This window comes from Mus pahari, chromosome 21 (assembly GCF_900095145.1).
Source record: "Mus pahari chromosome 21, PAHARI_EIJ_v1.1, whole genome shotgun sequence".
Classification (NCBI taxonomy): Eukaryota; Metazoa; Chordata; class Mammalia; order Rodentia; family Muridae; genus Mus; species Mus pahari.
This window is the reverse complement of record NC_034610.1, coordinates 42,754,279-42,770,120: the sequence shown is the minus strand read 5'-3', so window position 1 is coordinate 42,770,120 and position 15,842 is coordinate 42,754,279.

The following is a 15,842-nucleotide window of genomic DNA, read 5'->3' as shown; positions in this document are numbered from 1 at the left end:
TTTCTTTCTTTCTTTCTTTCTTTCTTCCTTCCTTCCTTCCTTCCTTCCTTTCTTTCTTTCTTTCTTTCTTTCTTTCTTTCTTCCTTCCTTCCTTCCTTTCTTTCTTTCTTTCTTTCTTTCTTTCTTTCATAATTGTATAATTTTATTGAAAATCGATTCTATATAATACATCCCGACTATAGTTTCCCTTCCCCTCCAGGTCTACTCCCTTTCTGTCTTTTGTTACAAAAGAATAGGCTTCTAAGAGATCACAACCAGATATGACAAAATAAGATACAATAAGATGAAGCAAAAACTTTCATATCAAAGTTGGGTACAACAACCCAACAGTGAAAAGAGTCCCAAGGGCAGGCACAAGAGTCAGAGACTCTTGTTTTCATAGGGGTCCCATAAAAATACTAAGCTAATAGCTATAATATACATGCAGAGGACCTGATGTGTAAACCCATGTAGGCCCTGTGTTTGCTGCTTCAGTCTCTGTGAGCCCATATGAGCCTTGCTTGATCAAGAGTGCTGCGTTTTCTGTTGCTCTTTATCCCATCTGACTCTTACACTCTTTCTGCCTCCTGAGAGATTTCCTGAGCTCTGAGAAGTGTCTTAGTTAGGGATTCTATCGTTGTGACAAAACAACATGGCAGAAAAGCAAGTTGGGTAGGAAAGAGTTTATTTATTTATGGACTTACGGATAATAGTCCATTATTGGAGGAAGTTAGGACAGGAACTCAAGCACGGCTGAAACCCGTAGGCAAGAACTAATGCAGCGACCATGGAGGGGTACTGCTTACAGGCTTGCTTCTCCTGGCTTGCTCAGCCTGCTTCTTATAGGATCCAGGACCACTAGGGATGGCACCCCCCCCCCATTCCTTAGGAAAATGCCTTACAGCTGGGTCTTATGGAGGCATGTCTTCCATAGAGCCTCCTTCCTCTCTGTGACACACAGAACTAGCCAGTACAAGATGGATTTGATGGAGCCTCCAGTTTCGATTCTCTCTTTGTGAAATGTCTGATTATGGGTCTCTGCGTTGCTTCCATATGGTGCTAGAGGAAGCTTCCCTGATAATAACTAGATAAGACACTGATCTATGCGTATAGCAGAATATCATTAAAAATCAATTTATTGATTTTTTTTTTTTTAGATGGGTAGTGTTTGGTTTAATCCTAAGTCTCTGGGCTATCTAATCTCTGATTCTTGGTCACTCAAGCAGTATGGGGTATGCGTTGGCATCAGGACCTCTGAAACCTGTGGCATCACATAGGTGGGACTTGCAGACCTGTTGCCAAGACAACAGCCCCCATATTCCCAGAATTCACTTAGTTAACCTCCCACCTTTACCTGCATTACGTCATTATCCATATATATAAAAGGGGGATGTCCCTTCCCTCCCTTTCTCCCTTTCTCCCTTTCTCTCTCTCTCTCTCTCTCTCTCTCTCTCTCTCCTCCTTTTCTTTCCGCTGCCACCTTCCTCCCTCCCCTAATAAACCTCTTACACGTGGAACTGTTTTGGCCTGGTATGCTGTGTTCAGACCCGAGCTGCTATGGGTACCTTCTCATGGAGCGAGCCTTATGTCATATTAGGCATTGGTTGGTTACTCCTGTAACTTCTGTGCCACCATTGCCCTATCATATTTTGGCAGGCAGGACAGATTGTAGGTGAAAGGTTTTGTGACTGCGTTACTGTCCACATTTTTCTTTGGGTAGTCTTCAGAGTACCTTCCTGCACAAAAGAGACTGGAATGTAGGGACGAAGGCTCCAGGTAGGCACCAGCTTGACTTTTCCATGTTCAGTGACTTGTATGAATGTTGTCCTTAGCAGTGAGGCCCAGATTTCAGTTTGCAGGGAACAACCCTCTGTCTTAGCATCAGCTTGGGGATTTCCATAGGATCCTCTTGGTCAACAACTCAATTAAATACAACCTAGTCCCTCCACTGGAATCCTTGCCTAGCTACTAAGGATGGCCAGTTGAGGCTCTATATCTTCCATTACTAGAAGTCCTAATTCATAGATTTCAGGAAATTTTCATTGCACTAGATTTTCACACCATTCCCAAATGTCCCCCAATTTCAGCCATTTCTAACCACACAAACCCTCTGTCTCCTACCTGATCTTTCTTGTTCCTGTCCCCACCCTCCCTCAGTTCATCTGTAAAATCTACTCTGTTTCCCTTTCCTGGGGAGATCCATGTATCCCTCTAGACCCCTCTTTATCCAGCCTCTCTCTGCATCTACAGATTATAGCTTGGTTATCACTTAATGGCTAATATCCACTTCTAAGTGAATAGATACTATACTTGTCAGAAAGAAAGTTTTCAGTGTTCCAGCCCAAGATCACAAAGTCAAGGGCAAGAGCTTGGCTTGGAGCTGGGAGCTAATAATATATCCAACATTAGAGTAAGATAGATACTCTCATACTGGCTTTGGAGGTGTTGGAATAGATCAGTGTGTGAAAGTCCTTACAGAATGTGCTAAATCAAAAACAGTACATCCAAGTAAGGCCACGCAAAGTCTTACCTCTGTGGTAAATAGAGAGTTAATTTTCTGCTTGAAACTTTAATGTTCAAAACAATGGAAAAGTCCTTGGCCCATCAGAGGCACATGAGAAGGTCAGTGTGGCTGAAGTGCAAGGCAGTTCCTTGGTGAGTCTGGAGAAGAGGCAGCTCATCTGTTTGGACTTCATTCTGAGGTCAATAGGAAGCCATTGGGGGGATTGAAACAATAGAATGGTGTATCACACCTTGACTGGCACATTAAAGGTGGGTGACTGATCAAATGTAGGTGGAAGTATTTAAAAGATCACTGCAGAATTTACCATGTGTCTCTCCAGAGGGAGATATGCATAGGACTAGATAAACTAGGATGCTTAGAAAGGGGCAAGAGTGGAAAAAGCTAAAAAGAACGCGATTTGAAATTTGTTTTGAAAGTATATTGCCAGATAATATATCCAGCACTGCATAGAGTAAGATTTAGAAAAAGAAAGGACTTAAGACAAAAGAGTGAAAGTGAAGGAACTAAAGGTGATGTTAAAGAGTGATGGAGATAAGAGCCATCAGAAGTACCTCTAGCATGTAAAAGAACTGCATCGTAAAAGGAAGCTACACTGAATGACAAGTGACAAATGTGTCTCTGCTGAAAACAGAAAATTCTACTTGCAACTATTGGAAGTAGAGCCATGGCTGCTCTCCTTTACAAGCACTCTCGGGGTAGCCACTGTCACTTAAAATAGTTAAATCTTCCAGGAAGGATTTCTGAGGGGAATCTGTGGAAATACTTATAACATTTCAAGGCATATCCAAACTAATTCGTTTGCTATCATTATGATATCTAAGAGAAGAAACAACCTTCATTGGTGATGATGACTCAGAAAAAGGAAGAGCAAGGATCAGAATCCACGGGGAAATAAAGAGTTGAATCTTCACCTGAATTATTTCGGCTGGGCAGATATGATAATTATCTGGAACAAATGACCCAATTTCAGGCTGCAATCATCCCACGTGGCTACTGATGTTACACAGAGACATTGAAGTCGTGCTCTGTGCTTTCATTTATCTGTGTGGATGATATCATGGGCATCATAATAAAACCTTAAGTCAGGTGGATCAGACTGACAAACCTCCAACTACCTTCACTATAGACTTTAAACTGACAAAGGAAAACTGTACCTGTCAAAGAAAAGTGAACCCTTCTCATTTGATTTCAGAAAGCCCCCCTGATATTAATAATGATCTGTGAAGTTATTAACTCCTAGGAAGAAAGTTAGTTAGGTTTTTTAGTATAGAAACTGTCACTCATTGAACTTGATCATAGAATGAGAGGTTTCTAATCATTGATTTTCAATATGTAGGATCAGTCTTAAGTTTTCTGTCATGTAAAAATCCTAGCTGATGATGGCTGCAGATGACCCTCCAGGAGGGTCACAGATGGCATGTCAAATGTGTTGATGGAGACACTGATGAGCAATTCAGGAGACCTTTTGATTGTTTTTGAATTCCCCTCTGTTGTCACAAAATTTCTAGTGACATGGCCTTGGCATAGCGTCAATGCTTGAGCCCTGTTTTCATATGAACCACACTTGGGTAATGGTCTATTCATTCTTAGGGATGGAATGAGTTCATATTTACAGCAGGCTTAGGATATGCTACCTAAGTGTGAGGACCAACAGACCTGGATGACGTGGCAGGAGGTTTTGTTTGGGTTTTAGCTCTTCACAATGAACCACAGAAGGATGTGGGTAACTTGATAAACAGGGTGCCCTATGAGCAAATGTTTTTTTTCCTCTGTATTTATGCAACTACTCTAGAACCTAAAAACAAAGGACATGAAGAAACCTAGCATGCAAAGGAGTTAGCATATTATTTATTTATATTTATAAAGAAACTATCTTATGCAAAACTGTTTGAACTTTGCTTGTAGAAGGAATGTAAAAACTGTGAAATAGGATGGTTTACGTTGAGGTTGCTTCGAGACTTTCACAAGAGAAGAATGCTTCCGAGAAAGCAAATGGACTAAGCTGGGAGGTGGTACCATTGGAATGTCACAAAAACTAAAACACCCTGCCTGTGGGTTCTAAGTTATAACTCCAAATTGACAACCCAACAACCCTTTTCAAGTCCTAACAGTGTTCCAGCAATGAAGAAGCCTTGGGCCATACACGGAAGCCCAGATCTCACTGTGAAAACAGCCTTGGCTCTCTATTGCAAATCATGGAGAGACTGACTACCTAGCCGAGTGTGGCGCAGCAGAGATATGTCTTCATCCTCACATTCAATAACTGAGTATTTCCCTAGAGAGACAGCATGAAGTACTAAAGAGAAAAAAACCTGACCCTCCACCTCCACGTCACAAAGCATGTAGGGAGTTCTTGGAATCGGTCTTTCTACCAGCCTAAGTTAGGGAAGTTTTCTGCATTAAGCAATAGAACAATCAAGCAACAGTGACTTGTTTCTCAGGCTCCCCTTCTGACTTAGTTATTTGCAAGAGTGAGTGTAGGATATTGCACTGTTGGTAATGCCAACTATGGATGCTAGGATTTAACCCATGTTTCTTTATTCTGATAGGTGGTGATGATTCTAATTGCTACAAAATGCAATGTGCAGTGCCCTCTAAGGAATTGGGTCATTGACAATCAGTTATGCATACCTTATGGTAGTAAACATATTTTAAATAGCAACGAATCAAGGAATACAGTTCTGGCTCCCATCAACTTGAAGGTATCTACAGGTCTAAAGTCCAGGCTACCCTGGAAATGTGCTTTAACTGTCTGTTACGAGCCTGCGTAGTACTCATTTTTATTTTCTTAGCTTTCACTTCCTTCCGTTTTCTTCAAATGTCAGGAAGAAGATGAGAAGTCACTCGGAGAAGGAGCTAATTATAGCGCATGAGCATTCTGGAGAAGGCAGGGAGAAGAGGAAGTCACATGACGACAACTCTGAGAGTGGAACTGTCTGTCTGCCCAGGAGAAAAGAACTAGACAGGAGACGGGAGTGCAGACACTGCCCAGAGCTATAGTGGGGAACTGCCCAGACACTGTGGCTTCTAATTGCTTTACTTATGGACCATCTACTTACACACTTTTAAGAATTCGCCCCAACTGGCCCTCTTCAGCTTAGCCTCTACCAAAAACGCAAGTCAGAACAAAAGATCTTCAGGAACCTTCCAACACCTTCCTATGCTTTGACTTCTCAGAACTTCTTTAAAATACTCTTTTAACTTAACACTGTGAATTCCAAACATGTAGAAGGATACATTCTTTCTTTGGTTGCACTGAGACTACTGTTGTTACTTGTCCCCTTCTAAGCTGGCTTTTCCTTTCATGCAGGAACATTTTCAAATAAAACTTACCCTGCTCTGGTGGTTTTGACCTGCCTCTTCCTGTATGAAGTTAGTACATGCTGCCTAGGACTTAGGCCAATTGGCTATGAGTTAAACAGAGATGAGTGAAGCTTGGACCTTATCCTTACAGCCTCATCTAGCCAGGGGCTGGTGGTCAACTCTGGACAGAGACTTGTAATGTAGTTCTGGCTTCTCTATCTGCCAGCTTTGGCAAGTTATTTCAATGAGTCCGCATTCCAAGATCTCCTTGCACAAATGCTATGGCTATCCATATCTGTTTCATAGTTGGAATCAATGAAATACTAAAGTACAAGTCTGATAGAAAATTCTCAGTAAATGTATCTGTGTGATTATTGCTGAGGGTGGTATTAGTTACTGTCCCACAGCTATAAGAAAATGCCGGACGGAAGTACCTTAAGAAATAAAGGCTTTATTTTGAGCCTGGGGATCTGCATGATGGTAGAGAAGGCCCGGTGTGGTAGTATGATGTTGCCGGTTACATTGTATCTATAGTCAGGAGCTAGTTGGGGAGTATGATGTGGCTGGTCACATTGTATGCACAGTCAGGAACTGGTGGGGGAGTGTGATGTGACTGATCACATTGCATCCAGTCAGGAACTAGAGAGATGAATGCAGACATTCATTTTAGGATTTTTTTTCTCTTTTTTTTTGTCCAGTCTGGAATCCTAGTCCATGGGATGGAGTTGCCCGCTCGGGGCAGATCTTCCCTCCCCTGTTACACCTCTTCATAATCACCTTCAGGGGCATGCTTTGGAAGTATTTGTCTCTAAGGAGATGCTGAATCCAGTCAAGTTGACAATAAAAAGTAAACATTGTAAGGGTTTAGTTTAGTTTAGAAGACTTTTCCTTCTAAACTCCCCTCGTTGCTTGTATTTTCCGTCCTACCTGGCCACTAGATGTCACTGCCTTTGTGCTTGTTTATTTGTGTGTTTTTAAGGTAAAGAAAAGATGTTTTGGTGTCTGAGCATATACAGGGTCTGAGCCCCACTCGGCTTGCCGATGCATAGGGACACAGTAGATGTCAGCCTTTTATTTCATCCGCTCGGCCCTCTCTTCACACTTCTGATCATTGTGAATCATTCCATGTAGAAGAAAGACACAGGGCACAATTACACACACACACACACAGTGCTCAGTGTCAGGGCGTTCTCTCTATAAATATTCATTCTGAAGTTCTGGGATGTCAGGCTCTGAGAGGCAAAAGAGAGGTAGGCAGGAGAGTCACTGCCTCTGACCTCATGTGAATGTGGAGCCTTGCAGATGGCAAGTGCATTCACAAGGCAAAACCGAGCCCTCTGGGAATGGGTGGGCTTGGATTTGGCTCAGACTCTGAGGCAACACCTTCTACCACAGTGGGAATCTTATGTGCATGATGGTGACTTACAGCTGTCCAAACCCGAGTGAAACGAACAACCGAAATGTTTTCAATGTCAGAAAGGGGAATACACAGTAGAACACTAAAGTCCATTCATACGGATAGCTTTACATGGAGACTTAGAAAAATTATGTGAGCTGAGGGGTAACCTTAATGTTTTCCAACTATTTCCTGGCTAGGAATGCCAGTGCACTGAAGATGGATTATTTTTCTCTGTGTCCTATTTTGAGAATGAGAACAGAGAGTTAAGTATGAATGTGGACTTACTGTGGTAGGGCGGGAAAACACCAACTCTTATCAACTGTATCAAATGGCTGAAGGTCTGAATTCCCAAGGCCACCAGAGACCATCAGGCCACCATGAAACAGGCTTGGCAGTGAGGTCATATAAAAATAACAGCCAGCTGCCTAGCCATCTGTCCTGGATCTCGTCCGGTGCCATCCTCTGAGATTCAGAAGGTGCTGATGATGGTCTATTCACAGCTGAGCATGCAGACAGGTTGAAGGCTGAGGCCTGGCCTTAGACCCCTCCTCCAACAGGAGGGAGCTGGATGCTAGGTTAGGGCCTAGCTAAGCTCCAGATTCAGCCCCTTGTTCCCAGCTTCCCCCGAATGACATCATACTAATTGTACCATAGCTAAAGAGAGCCAAGGGGGGGGGGGCATGGAAGAACTTGGAAAATGATTGGAGAGACTAAGGATGAGCTTAGTTATGATTTCTGGATTTCTGGGTCAGTTTCAGTGCTGTGGGAAGGGATACCCTCAAGGCCAGAAAGAAGCCAAAGGCTTAGGCTACCTCTATGCTTCTTGATTGGTTGCTAAGCAACCACAGCCTACTGAGCAAGCATGAAGGAGATGGACCAAGCAAGTTGCTAAAGGGCACCACATCTAGGATTTGTGTTTCTGGTAAAAGAGACTGGTTGCATACAAGGCGGAGGCACTTCTGGGGAAAACAGTAACATGACCACTTTGAGCTTTTAGAGAAAGTACACTTTCACTTTTACCAATTAAAGTGCACTTTCACTTCTTTTACCAATTAACTTTCTACCAAGCCCTTTCTCATTGAGCCCTTCCTTCCCCATCTGGGACAACACAATGAATTTGCCAGCTCTTTGTAGTTACTGGGAAAGGAAGTGGGTGGCTTCTGGGTCATTTATGAAGTGCAGCTGTACATTCAGAGGGGCCTCCGCCCAGCCTAGTCAGCCAGCTGATAGCTCAAGAATGAAACCACATCACCAAGATGGACAGGGTCTCTTTGAGCTTTCTCCTCTGCCTCCCCCACCCTCAGGAATTTGTCAGGCCTTCCAGCAGAGCAGAGAGCAGGCACTGAAGCAATAACAGTGCCATCCTGGCCTCCACCACCCGGTCTGCAAAAGCAAAGACCTGCTCTCCTTACATGCCTTGCCTGTACCTCAGAACAAGAGGGCTGTGTCTCACGGTGCTGAGGAATGGGAATGTTAGCATCATTAAAAGGATGGGAAATTCTGTCTCCACCCCCACGTTCCCAGTGTCTCATGGGAGGCACTTCATTCCTCCCTTCTCACCAACTCCTCTTTTCTCCCTGTGAATTTGGAGCCCATCCCTCCCACTTCCTCCAAGTCTTACATGAGACTCAGTTTGTTTCACTTGAAAACACTAGTTTCAGGGTTCCGGTTGATCCACTACTTCTGCACACACCCCACTAACCCCCCCTTACCTTCCACTCATATTTAAATTGTGAGAATACTACCTAGTTTTTTCTCCTCTGTACAGCATCACTGTTGAGCACAGAAGTATGGAGTAGGCTCCCCTCAAATGGTCCATGAATAGCTAGGCAGAGAATAAACATATCCAACAATAGAAGACTCATTGCAGGATTTTCTCTGTCCAATCACATCAGGGCAGTGGCAGGCCTATGATTGGACAGGAAAAGGGAGGCGGAGCTAGGAGTTTGGGGGACATGGAGAGATAGAGAGGCAGCAGAAGGGGAGAAGGAGAGAAGCCAATATGGAGGCAGACAAACAGGAAGATGATCCTCATCCCACGTGGTTTTAAACAGCCACAAGTAGCTAAGATTGTCACAAGGTTAGAATTGGGTTAAAGCTTCATCTTTATTAATTGGCTCTGAAATTATTGTATTGGCATCTTGTAAATTGTGATCTTATTGTAATATAAATCTGATTGGATAATTAAGTTTTAAGAGTCATGTTTCTACTGGGTACCTAGGTGTTCAGATGTCTGATCGTGGGGTATATGGGGCGTTACGTGGAAGCGAGATGAACTCACTAACTGGGAGAGAGTAACTCAGCGGTGAGAACATGCCGAGCTGGACCCCGGGGGACACAGTGTTGTGGTCCGCCAGTAGTGGTACTAGAGCGGGAACACGGACCGGTGGGGCAGGAGAGATGGAGGGCTGACCTTTTTAAATATTTCCTGCAACAAAGACAGGCATAGATTGTGAACTAGTATGCTTCTTCAGTTCACTAAGTGTTAGTGCTTCCTGGGAGTCTGGCAATGTGTCCTTTGTGACACCACGGATGTGAGTAGTTGTTATTCTTGGCATTCGGTTACCTCCTAGTGAGCAAGCTTTCCAGAGATGGAGAGTGAACTAATGGGAAATTTTTCTGTGTCCCTCTGTCTCTGTGTCTCTGTGTCTCTGTGTCTCTCTTTCTCACACACCCCCCCCCCAAACACCATTTTTTTAAGGAGTTGATCCATGCAAGTCAAAATCTGCAGAACCATGGTAGGGGGGAGAGCTTAGTCAGAAAAGTGTGTGTGTGTGTGTGTGTGTGTGTGTGTGTGTGTGTGTGTGTGTGTGTGTACAGAAACATGAGGTGTGACTTTGAGTCTCAGAACCCACATAAAGAAACAAGGCATGGAAGCACAGGATTTGCTATGCCGTGCTGTGGAAGAGAAGCCAGGTAGATGCCCAGGTAGGGGCTCACTGCCAGCTAGCCTAACCTAATTAGTGTGTGCCAGGCCAGTGAGAAAGCCTGAGGAGCAATATTGAAATTAACCTCTGACCTCCTCATGTCTGAGCATTTGCAGACCCATAAACAAGCACACCCATGAACACACACAGAGAGAGAGATCTACACCAAACTACTCTTAAACATTTTAAATTCTGTAGAGCAAACTATCAGAGTCGACACCCAGAATTGGCATTGCAGCTCTCCTGGGTGTCAACTGTCTCTCTTTAGGTTTTAAGGACTCATGTGTATTTTGGATGGGAATCTTCTTTACTCAGCTTACTGATTTAAATGTTAGTCATACTTAAAAAAAAATATAGTCATAGCGGAAACCCAGACTGCATTGGCCTAACCTCTGGGCAGCACAGCCTACAGAAGGTTACACATGACCATGATCACACAGACCTGTAGGCTGATGGTGACAGCTGGATGTCATCATCCTTCAGATGACAGATGAATGTACACTGTCTGTCTTCCGGGTGAGCTGGAACTATCATGAGAAGTTCCCCTGTAAGCTTTGATCTTCCAGGTCACACTTGTTAATGGCTGTTGGCAGATGTGGTGAACTCAAGTGGGCATGCCCACAGGTATGTTGATCTCACAGGAACCTGTACATATTGTTATCACTTTTGAAATGAGCATGAGAAACAAAACAAAACAAAGGATCTGGCCAACTCATATGAGGTGGTTCCACATCTAATAAATAACAGAGGGCAAATTTGAATACAGGCCACTTCACTGCAACAATTTTTATGTCCTTTTCACTATATCGTAATTTTTTTTAAAAAAAATGTATTCAGTTTGAAGTCTCATTTCCAAAAATAAAAAAATTAAAAATGAAAAAGAATGCATTTAACTGCTAATTCTATGATACCCTTCTATCTCCACTCACTACTCTTCCATTGCCATGATAAAGTACCGTGACCAAAGCAGCTTACAGAAGGAAGAGTTTTATCATCATTAATGCAGGGATCATGGCAGCAGGCAGACACAGCACTGGAGCAGTAGAGAGATCCCATCTCAATCCACACACAGGAAGCAGGAGAGCTAACTTGAAATTGTACAAGTCTTTTGACACCTCAAAATGACATACCTCCCCTAACAAGGCTCACCTCCTAATCCTTCCCAAATAGCTATCGACTGGAGACCATGTATCCAAATGCCAGAGAGTTTTGGGAGACATCTCATCTAAACCACCAACGATACTATAGACTAACGCTTTGCTGTTTGTACCTCCTCGATTCTTACTATAGATAATGGTGCATAATAGCACAGATATTATGGCTTGGGTATGGCTTGTCTCTTTAATGCATGTGCTGGAATTTTGGTCACTAACACAGTGAAATCCCAAGTGTTTAGAATTTTTAGTGAGGTCTAATGGGAAGTGATTGGGTCATGAGTGCCCTTACGAAGGGATTACTGTTGGTGTCATGAAACAGGTCAAGCCTCCCCCTCTCTCTCCTGTCATATGCTATGACCCAGCCAGGGAATGGACCTCATTAACTACCAATATCATACAATTTGGACTTTCCAGCCTCCAGAATTGTCATCCAAATAAGCTCCTTTTCTTTATAAACTAGCCTGCCAGTGGTATTTTGTTGTAACAACACAAATTAGACTAAGACAGATTTTTCTCATTAAGAATTCCCCTCTACCACACACATACACACATGCAAAGTTATGAGTGAACCATTTCATATTAGATCTGCAGCTGGTGAGAACCATGATACTGAGTCAATACCCTGAGGGGGAAACTCCTCACATGTCATGATTATGACCGAATTTGTCAAGAAAAAAAAAAAAAAAGGCCTCTTTTATTCCAGGCCAGACTTGGAACACACAGACACAGTCCTTCTCAATGCGCAAGGTACATTGTTGGCACTCTCGAGATCTGTTAACTGTCTCTGCTCACTACATAAAGAACATCCTCTATACAGAACATTCTCAATTTCAATAGGCAATATGGGAAATATGCGAAAAGTCAAAACTGTATTGTATGCGGAGTGCTAGCTTTACCAAAAGATGCAGGGCATGGATGTGGGAATTCAAGAACTGTTTATTGACAGCTTGTCCATGATTGCCGCTTTACAGGATGCAAAATGGACAGTGTCATCACTGCCTCAAGGACACAGGGAAGAGGAAAGCAGGAGGATTTATGGCACGGCTATTACACGGCAGTTAATTCTATCTTAGTTCTCATAACAGCCCTCCAGGCAGACAGAGAGGAAAGTCGATCTCAGCATTCAGTTTACATTGCCCAAGATCATGTGACTGACGAACACTAGGAAGTCAACCCGAATTTCTTTCTAAATACAAATCCGTGATGGTTTATAGTAAATCTCACTCAAAGCACTCTAGGTCCTGTGGGGATACAGTTCTGAGAATGGATGAGTAAGGTGGGAGATGTCTCTGCTGTTACCTGAGACAGGCTCTAAGAGGAACAGTTGATATTTTCCAGGTAGAGAAGTGAAGAGTGTTTAATGAGAAGGGAAGAATAGAGCAGAATCCCGGAGGGGAGGCACAAGGGATACAGAGGAGAAACTGAGTCAGCTTTTAACGATTGGTAACATCAGCTTGATATCCTGGAGGCTGCGGTCAGTGCGAATCACTTAAAAAAAACTGACAGACAGCCTTAGAAATTAGGTGAGAGACCTTGGCAAGTGTCCTGAAAAGAGCTAGACGGGACAGACTGGGAAGATGACTGACCAGTCCGTTCAGAATGGCACAGAAACAAAGAAATAAATTCCAGGCAAAGATGAGGGGGGTTGGTAAAATTTACAAGCTAGAAGTCTGAGGAAAGATGAGAAGAAAAGTGGAACACCGTATTTGTATATAAAGAGGACTCTATAGCTTAAGTATGGCTTGCTCCCCATGGACTCATATTCAAATTCCACTGTAAGTCATTAAAAGGATGGAGGTTTAATCTAACTCTAATGTTTACAGATGGGTGGGGCTCTGGGAGGTGTTGCTATTAGGTAAGATCCAGGTAGGGCCCTTAAGTATAGTTAGCTTCCCATTACTGACACAAAATGCTGAAGATAATCAAATTAATAGAAGAAAGAGTTGTGCTCTGATGTCCGATGAGGATGGCCAGGGGCTGGGATGGCTGAGACAGACTAGAACTGACGGGAAGACGTATGTCTGGAAGCCACCAGAGAAGCTGCTAGTGACTTACACAGGCAAAAATTCAGGCTCTGTGTGGCTAAATCATTAAAGAAAAGTCAGGAAAAAAAAATCCCCCAAATTAGAAGTAACCAAGATATGAAGCAGAAAAATCAGAAGTTAATGTTCAGTGAGGGAAAACCAAGTTGCTGCAAAATGCATAATGAGGTATCTAGTGAAGAAATATTCCCATCAAAAACAAACAAACAAACAAACAAAAAACCCAAACAAAACCTAAAGGTATTTTATTCCTAATAATTTAAAATGTAGAGAAAAATAAAGTACCATATATCCATGTAAAAACCATGTAGCCCAACTAACGAATTCCTTCAGGTAATGTTGAAATGTCTCCTGCTACCATTCCTGCCCTAGGACTCACCTAATCTAAAACACAGCAAAGAAGAGGGATCAATAAGCTCTACTAATTTTCCCTGTCTTTATTTGATCAATCACTTGCTGTCATGGGAACAGGCTTGTTCAAAGATATGGGAATAAGTTCAGAGATACCATGTTTCTCTGTATGGTTCAGACCGCCAAGCTAAATGGGTAAGTGGTGATCCACATAATAAGCAAAGACACATCAGCTGGACGAATAGCCAATAATCAATATGAGGTATCGGGGAAAGTCTGTCCAGCATACTATCATGAGCCACATTCCAGCCTCATGAGATGGCATCAGGTCAGACAACCAGAACAGCAACTGCACTTTGATTCTTGCTTCTATTCACTCCCAGGTTTTGCAAGCCTGGAACTTCCACCTACCCAGGGCAGATTGCTGGAGCTTATCTGGTGTTTATTAATGCGGAACTCACTGTACTGTCACCCTTTGTCTGAATCAAGAGTCCCATTACCCAGAAAAAAAAAAATCAGGGTCCTGTAACACTCACCACATGCAATCTGAGTTTTTCTACTGCTAGCATTCTGCTTAAAAGGGAATTGCAGAATGTGTCATTTAATGATGATGTGGGTAGGTAACAACAACAACAGCAAAATGAGTGTAGTAGGTCAGCCACAAAATACCACCAGGAAAAAGAGCTCCAGCTGTCAACTGACTGGAAGCGTTTGCTTTGTGATCACTTCAGAACATCATTTGGAAACCACCTCGGAGTCCTGGAAGTCCAGTTTGCTCATCTTGGCATATGGTATTTAGGGCTTTGGGGTGGGTATGGAGACAGCTACTCATGGGATGTGGCTGTGTTACTAAACTTCTCTTATATTATCTCTCTATTGGATTTTGTTTCCATCACCCTATTAGAGTCCAAAATTACTGTGTTCAAGGCACTGTGGTAGTTCTTGCAATGCATGAACTCAAACAGAGACTGCATTCAGTCTGAAAGGTAGGTTCTTTGTTTTCCAGTTTTCCATGTGGGAATCAGGTCCCATGGAACCAGGAGCTGACCACACAGATTCAAAAGACAATGGGATTCATGCTTCTTCAATCCATGTCCCATGCTGGTTGCTGGAGTCTGTGTTGTTCACTTTGGGTGCAACATTCACCCTTATGAAAGGTCTTGTGAAATTCTCTCAGCTCCTGTTTGGCATGATGCAAACCTACAGATTCTTATGAAACAACAGCAGCAATAATCATAGGCCTTCAAATAATGTGCATATGGTTCATTTTATCCTCATAAAGTCTTAGAACATGGAACAGTTCAACATCCGAAGCAATACACCAAGGCTTGGGCGACTAGCCCCCAATCCCCTACATCATAGCTAATAAAGGGAAGTGTCTACATTTGAACCCAGATGTACTGGTTATCTTTCTGTTTTTGTGATCAAGAAATGCAACCAAAAGCAATTTGGAGATGGAAGGATTTATTTAGCTTACACATCCATGACATACTCTAGCACTGAGGGAAGTCAAAGCTAGAACTCAAGACAGGAATCTGGAGGCAGAAATTGAAGCAGAGACTATGCAGGAATATTGCTTACTGACCTTCAGTGAGCTGGGCCCTTCCACATCAATCACCAGTTAAGAAAATGCGCCATGGGCTTGCTTGCAGGCCAATATAATGGGGGCAATTATCTCAGTTGAAGTTTCCTCTTCTCAAATGACTTTAGCTGTGTTAAGTTTATTTTAAAAAAATTAACCAGTATACTAATTCTTCCAACATTGAAGCTGTTGGATCCAGAGTGTGAGCTGGGCCAGCAGCATCTAAGAATCTACAAATTCTCCGGGTTCAGCCCTGACTTACTACATCAAAAAGGGGGTAGGCTCAGCAAACTGCACCTATCCTCGTACAAATTAGTGCGCATGCCCAAACTTGTCCAGGATAGAGCATGCAGCTCTGCCCAATGCTGTGCACATCTCCTCTCCTCTCCATCCTTGCTAGCTTGTCCAGGATAGAGCATGCAGCTCTGCCCAATGCTGTGCACATCTCCTCTCCTCTCCATCCTTGCTAGCTTGTCCAGGATAGAGCATGCAGCTCTGCCCAATGCTGTGCACATCTCCTCTCCTCTCCATCCTTGCTAGCTTGTCCAGGATAGAGCATGCAGCTCTGCCCAGTGCTG